This window comes from Capsicum annuum, chromosome 5 (genome assembly GCF_002878395.1).
Source record: "Capsicum annuum cultivar UCD-10X-F1 chromosome 5, UCD10Xv1.1, whole genome shotgun sequence".
NCBI classification, from domain to species: domain Eukaryota; kingdom Viridiplantae; phylum Streptophyta; class Magnoliopsida; order Solanales; family Solanaceae; genus Capsicum; species Capsicum annuum.
In genome coordinates this window covers 13,799,806-13,808,216 of record NC_061115.1, presented here as the reverse complement: position 1 = coordinate 13,808,216, position 8,411 = coordinate 13,799,806, and positions in this window count along the sequence as shown.

Sequence of the window (8,411 nt, the reverse complement as noted above, 5' to 3'; positions counted from 1 at the left end):
ACCATATAATAGCAGAGTCAGAAATTTATTTAGCAAAGAGTGTGTAATTTTTATTTTTAGTTGTGTAAAGGGCGCGTAAAAGGAGAGTCTCGGCGTAACCGATAAAGTTGATATCATGTGAAGTCATGAGTTAAGCCTTAAAAATAGTAGACCTAGACCTTTTTGTGGTCGCGCTCTTCTTCGACTCATGTGTATAGGAGGAGTTTTAGTACACCGAGCTGTTTTTTTTTTTATGTGTGTTAAGAGGTGTAAATATCAATTGTCGATTATACTTTTATTACATCTTTTTGTAGATTATTTGTGTTTTAAGCTGGGATCTATTGGAAACAGCCTTTCTATTCACGTCTGAGTAGCTACCTTTTTCAAACCTTATTTTGTGAGACTATACTAGATATGTTGTTGTTGTTATAGTTTATGTTGCTCGGACTCTTTAAAAATATCATTGGATGTGTGTCGGATCCTTTAAAAATAATGTATTTTTGAGTGATCCAACACGAATGCGGCAATATTTTTGAAGAGTTCAAGCAACTTAGATTATAGTTTTTATTATAAGGTTATCTAAAATTTAATATAATAACAAATAATATTTAACCTTCATATAGAGCATAATTTTCGGATGAAAAATATGCATCGAACCATTCTTCGCCTAAGGTGGCTCGCCCAGGCCCCACACACATACACCCACCCTAACACATACACAAAAAATGAATTTAACTATACACACAAAAAAACAGAAGCTTCATATTATTGGTGTATTTTAGTATGTTATAGAAAATAATTAATTTTATTTTTTGGAAATATCAATTTCATTTTCTATGGGCTTAGTTATTTGTATTCATCTTTTAGCTGACATGATTATGAAAGAATTTATATACTTCCCCTCCATACATGAATATCTGTATCTTGAGTTGCGGATCTATCAAAAACAATTTTTATATTTTTAAGAGATAAAATTTATGTATATTTTATTCTTTTTAAATCTCATTTTATAAAACTATATTGTGTACTTTATTGTTGTTGCAGATTTGAGATTAGAATTTTATGAATTTTTGTAAGGATTTCAAAATAATAATAATAATAATAATAATAATAATAATCATATAAAAGGATAGCATAATGATGCACTAAAGCTTTCGTTATGCATGAAATTTACAAAAAAGATAGAAGTACAAAATTCTATTATATGAAATCTTACCCTACATTTTTGTAAAAGACCATTTTCACGACTTGAACCCTGAAAAAATATGTATACAGGGGCGGAGCTAGCTAATAGTAACAGGGTTTATCTGACCTCCTTCAACGAAAAATTATATTATTTATACAAATTTAAAACTATTTTATATATATATATATATATATATAGCGGACGTTGAACCAGCGTCGGCTAGTTTTTTTTATATATTGCATAGATATATTGTGGACAAAAACAAAACTAGTGAGCATATTTATTAAAAAATATAAAAAAGGGGCTACTTGTTGTTCAGTTTAGCAACATCACGAGTTCAGTTTTTCTGTACTTTAATGACACCAAATGCATAAATTGATTCTACTGTCCCTACAATATTTTTTAAAAAATATTTTTTGTTTAATTATTCTGTATGTATATGTGGATAGTATTAATGCATGAATATATACTGGGTATTTTTGTCTCTCTGTGTATGTTGAATACACGTATTCATCTATACAATAATACATCACCTCGTATATGATTGATTTCTTTTTTTAATACTTATGGATTATGTTGCTTCAAGCTTTTCAAAAATGTTGTCACACTCGTATTAAATTTTCTAAAAATATGTAACTTTTGGAAATTTGATTAAATGTGAATTCGCATGGAGAAGTCTCACGATAGAATTTGAACTCGAAATGTTCAAATTTTGGTTAAAGATGAAAAAATACTATTGCTTCGTCACTATTCATATTGATTGATTCAGATCAATTTGAAAAGGCTAGCAAGTAGGGGTGAGCATTCTATGATATGGTATGGTATTTAAAACTTTGATATGGTAATTTCAGTGTTTGATTCTTAAAAATACTATATCATTATTATATTATATCAATTTAGTATGATTCGGTATTTTGATGTTCGAATTTTAGTATTAGCGGTATGATAATCGGTAATCATAATTTGTTCAACTTCGACTATATATACATAATAGAGTATTATTACTTCGACTTTTCAAAAGCATGTCTTAATTGTATCGTAACTACACATTACACATGTAGAAATATATATTCTAAAGGAAGTATAAACAACTCCTTATGTTAATCAATTACACAAAAAAGACATTACAATCAAGATAAAATAGACACACACACACATATATATATACACTTCGGTATGGTATTTAATTGTTCGGTATGTCATTTATAAATATCGAATACCATATCATATATCAACAAAATTTAAAATGTATACCATATATCATATTAAATACCATAATACCAAAATCACGATATCAAAAATTTTGATTCGGTATACACCATACTATGTCCACCACTACTAGCAAGTACTAATGGATTTCCTTTGCTATTTTGAACTTTATGTCAAGTTAAAATGATGAAATAAATGGAGTAGTTTCTATCCTATTTGTGCTTATGTTGCTTGGACTCTTTAAAAATGACAATTAATATGCGTCAAATCCTTCAAAAATAGTGCATTTTTGAAGGACACGATACGAATTTGACATCAATTTTGAAGAGTCCGAGCAACATAGATTTACGCAATATAACTTTTCCGATAAGGAGATACTATAATTAAACCTCTTTTTCCAAACTCGATCCACCCTATGTAATTAGTTTGAGAATAACCAACATGGGTTGTGGTGTAGTGGTGGAACTACTCCATTCATAATCAAAGATCTCGGATTCAAATTCTGGATATGAAAAAAATCTTGTTGGGAGCGTCACCTCCAGAATGAGCCCTAAGCGATCCGAATTAATCGGGGCCCCAATGCGAGTATCAAACAACGCGTAGAAAACCAAAAAAAAAAAAAAATAGTTTGAGAATATGTTTTGATCACGTTAATATGTTTAATTTACGTCTTACTTTTGTTTTCGAAAAATACTTTATTCATGTCAGAGATTTATTATAAGTAAATAAAAAATATTTAAAAAAAACTTTTGGTATGATTTTTTGTGTGTGTGTATAATAGGTAAAAAAAAAAAAAAAAAAAAAAAAAAAGAGCTTACTACCAAAATATTGAGGTATACGTAGAATGATTTTTATTTAAGAATTTTTTAAACATGTAAATAAGTTAAAAGTGATCTTAGCATTTCCAAAATATTCAAATTTTTTTTGTCTATTGTAGTTGGAATAAGTAAAAAAATTTAGTTCAAAATTCTACTGTTTAAGTTTATAATTCCAAAATAGTAAGACGTTAACTCTTTGATTCTTTTTATGTTAAATATGAATTGCCTCCCCTATGGATACATATTTTAATTAGAAAATTAGCTCTAATTTTGGTTTATTCAAATTATAAAGTGATTAAGCCGTTAACTCTTTGATTATTTTTATGTTAATATGAATTCTTTACCCATATCTAAAATATGATTTTATATTGTAAGCACAATGTTTACTCTAATTATTGTTTCTTTCCAATTATAAAGTTCACATAATTTTTCTAACCTCCTTGATGTTAGATGATACAAAAAGATTAAAAGGGAACATAACTGGATAATACTTTAATCTATGATGTTTATTTGTTCGTATTTGACTTAGAACGTATATTAAAGCAATAAATAAAATAAAAATTTACTATATTATTCTTAATTATTGTAAGTCATGTCACTCATTTGAAAGTGAGTTGGAAATAGAGTATAGTACTTAATAAGGATACAACAAAAACATATTCATTATATTTTTATAAAGCGGAATTTGCAGAGAATAACGTATATACAGTCCATATCATTACCCAAAAGTGAGGTAGAGAGGTTGTTTCTGATAGATCCCTGACTCAAGACAAAAAATAATCTAAAAAAAAGACATAATAGAAACACAAAAATAATAGATAGTGACACAACAAAAGATAATAACAGAAATAAGATTACCAAAAAGTACTAATACTAATGTAATACCACGTATTAGACTTAGCTTAGTTTAGCTTCTAGTGCTTGCATAAGAGGCTTAAAGCCAAAAAATTAACTAAGTATTGAGGACTTAGTCTTATTTTTAACCTCTTAATTTTGAGGATTTTTAAGTTGATCTTTTGGACTCCGAGACGATGGTTTTTGAGATAATTCATGATCAGGGGTGTAAGGAGCATGTCTCGGGAAAGTTTCAGAATTTTCGGATGAGGTTTGGGCTGTGTTTGAATTTCGATTCCAGCAGCTCAACGCGATTGCATCGCGTCGTGCCGAGTATAGAGATGGACTCATCATCGCGTTGCGCTAGGCGTCCAATCGGCATTCCAGTTACAGAATTAATCTCCTGGGGGGCAGTTAGGTCTTTTCCATCACCCCAAGTCGTAAAAACACAAGATTAAACGGCTGTTAAGGCATTATTTGCCCATTCTCCTTTAATTTTCTCCCAAAGAAAACCCTAACCTCCTCCCAAGAACTTCAAAACTTCATTACTTTCTCTTCAAGATAAACAAGAATTTAAGATTCTTAATCCAAGAAGTTCAAGAAAGCTTTCAAGATCATCTCCAAGGCTTTCAAAGTCAAGTTTTCTACACCAAGTCAAGCCTATCAAGGTATGTGGGATTATGAACAAGGGTATCCTTTCACCCTTGTGTCCAAATTGCATGATTTTAAGATTCAAGTTAGTTGTTTTGAAATAGGGTTCATACCCAAGTTTCTATATTCTTGAAGCACGTGATTATCATGAGATTTAAAGCTTTGAGTATATCAAGAATTGCTTATGTTTATGTTTTAACTTATAAGAATTATATTATGAATGAGATTGCACTATCTTGATTTGATATTGTTGAAGTATTTCAAGATTGCTATTGAGCATGAAGTGTTGTTATGAATTACAATGATTTTTAAGCATGAATTTCAAGCCCTAAGTTTAAGTGTTGAGATTTCAAGAGAATTATATTCTTAAGTTCTTCTTTGATACGTTTCTACCAAGATTTAAAGAAAGAAGTGATCTTTTGATCCTAAGTCAAGACATGGAATCCACATTTGTTCATCTTGAGTCTGAATTAAAGCAAAGAGAAGCATAATTGTTTTTCATTCTATAAACTCTTATGCTATTTTAAGGTGGATTTCCTAAACTATGAGCATATAAGTAATAAGGGAGTAGTATTTAGCATCGAGTTGGGTATGAGTCCAAGGTCATATGCCCCAAAAATACGAGCCAATGTAGGTTAAGCTTATTCTCAATATGGATGAAGTTAAAGATAGTGATCACTTAAGTTAAGGTTTTATTCCGATGGAAAGGGTAGAACAACTCTCCCCAACGTGGGTAAGACGTTGGACTCCATGATAGCTCGCATGATTTATGTCGATTAGAAGAACTCCCAAAAGAAAGAGTAAAAGAAAAGCTTTTAGAAACTAAGTGTTACGGCTCATAAAGTTATCTTTATGCTTCATTACTCATGGTTATGATATTACAACTTTTGTTTTATCCAAGCCCAAGGTGAGTCATTTACACCTAGCATGCATTATTTGAAAGTCTATGTGCACATCGAGTTATTGTTTTACTTATGCATTCACCCCCACATGCTCAGTACGTTGCAGAAGTACTGATCCACTATATGTCTGTGTGCTACATTGTTTCATAATGTAGGTTTTGGTGCTCAGTTCCAGCAGTGTGATTGACTACAAGCATCTCCACCTACATCCCGACGCTTGGTGAGTCCTCATAGTTTGAGGACCTATTTTATCAGACTTTGATATTGATGAAGTATTTTAGTCATTTGATTTCAGTTGAGCTGGGTCAGTTGGGGCTTGTCCCAGTGGCTCTCTAATTAGAAGTAGAGGCTTGTCCGACCAATTTCTGTTTAAGATTTAAAAGTGTTTGTCTTTCAAGATTTTCAAGTTTAAGACTTCGAGTTAAGATATTAATTCAGTTTCAGTTAAGATTTCGTATGTTAAGTTTACTTTTGTTATCAGTTACAAAGTTATTAGAAGGCTTAAAGGGTTGGCTTGGGACTACTTGTAGTCTTGAGCACCGTGTGACATCCAAGGTGTATTTTTGAGGCGTTACAACTAACAACAATCTATTTGAAACAACAAACATCTCCAAAAATAAGACACTACAAACATAACTCTACGACTACTAGTACGGATAACAAAACAAAACAAAACAACCTACTAGCAAGTGCGCGTTCCCCTACTTACTAACCTTCTATCCTAAATCGCATTCAGGGACGGACCTACGTGGGTGCCAGGAGGTTCATTTGAACCCCTTCCGCAAAAAATTACCGTTATAAATATTGCGTAGAAAATTTATATATCGATACACATATTAATTTTGAACCACCTAAATCAAAGTTATGAGACAGCTCAGTGGTACTGGGCTAGTGGGCTACGCTACTTAGACTGCATGCACCAGCCCCACTTCACGGGTTTGATTCTCACTGGGATGCAAAGGTTGTCTAATTTTTGTTTTTAATTTATTTTTTGAATCCCTTAAGAAAAATTTTTGGATGCGCCACTGATTGTATCCTCTACACCTTTCTATCTAGGATCATATCATAATAATGAAGATAAATAAGATATAAAATATTAAATTATTCTTTGATTTTTAAGACGAAATAAATAAATATGTACATTTATTTTAGTATATTATACAACTCTTATCTATGATAAGCCTTGGCTATTATCCTTGTAGACGTTTCACAAAGATGTAACTATTTGTGCTAAATTTATATGAAATTATGATGGTTTTTTATTTTTATTTGTTTATTTTTTCACAAACCACGAGGGTTATATATTTATCTTTGGCATTGCACAATATATCTTTTCACCACAATTTCACAAAAATCTTTTGTAAATATATTTATAATAATGATGAGATTGAATATATTTTTGTGATAATCACATAACTTAGCAAATATAAATTCTTAATTACTCTATTTAGCCTAAATTTCAATTAATTATAATTTATAGTCCCCTTTTATCTATAAATTATCCCTAATTACAATTGATAGCCTTTTTGTGTATTTTCTCTTTTTCTCTATTTTCTGTTACTCTTTTTTTTTTCTTTTTTTGTTTTTTTTTTCTTTTTTTTTTTTCCTTTTTTTTTTTTTTGTTTTCTCTTCCTTTTTCTTTTTTCTTTTTTTCACTTCTTTTTCTTTTTTCCCTTTTCATTTTTTCTCCTTTTTTTTCTTTTGTTTTTTCCTCTATTTCCTATTACTCTCCTTTTTTTTTCTACTTCTTTTTCTCTCATTTTTTCTCCTTCATCTTTTTTTCTTTTCATTTTTTCTCCTTCTTTTTATTTGTGCGAACTAGCAAATACAAATACAAGTGCGAACTATAAAATACAAATACAAATACAAATGCGAACTATAACATACAAATACAAGTGCGAATTATAAAATACAAATATAATATACAGATACAAGTGTGAACTGTAAAATACATATACAAATGTGCATACTATAACATACAAATACAAGTGTGAACTATAAAATTCAAATATAAATGTGAACTATAACATACAAATATAAGTGTGAACTATAAAATATAAATACAAATGCGAACTATCATTTGTATTTTTTAATTATTGAAAAGGAACGGTTGATTTTCTTTCTACGAATACTTGTTTGTATTTATTTATACGAGTTATATTTATTGATACAAATAAATACAATTCAAATTTTTATACAAATACATATTGTATTTGTATTTTGTAAAATCATTTGTTTCATTTGTTTGTAATTGTATTTGTATCAAGTGATATTTGTTTATTTACAAGTATGAATGATAATTTTGACATACAAATACAAAATGGTATATTTGTATCAAATGATACATTGCATAGTTATATATTTTAGAATCAAGAAAATACTATTAATGTATTTACTTGTTTGTATACAAATACAAATGATAAATTGTACATAATCACGGCTAAATACAATATGCAATCAACTTACAAATACAAATATAAAATAATTCTTTAAAAATAAAAAGACATCGACGAAAATAGAATACCAATACAGTCTAAATATACAAACACAATAAAACCACAATATAAATATAATCCAATATAATATACAGTCAATTATAAAATACAAATACGAAACAGTTCTTTAAAATACAAGTGCGAATTATATAAAATATAAATGATGGTGCGAACTAATAAAAATACAAATACAAATACAGTTGTATCAATGAATACAAAAATATAAGTGACGGTGTGACTACAAATACGATAAGCAATTGTGGTATTTACGTTATCATCCATGACTTGTGCTCGAGTAGTCATACTTTTCAAAAATACAAAAATATAAAATAGAATA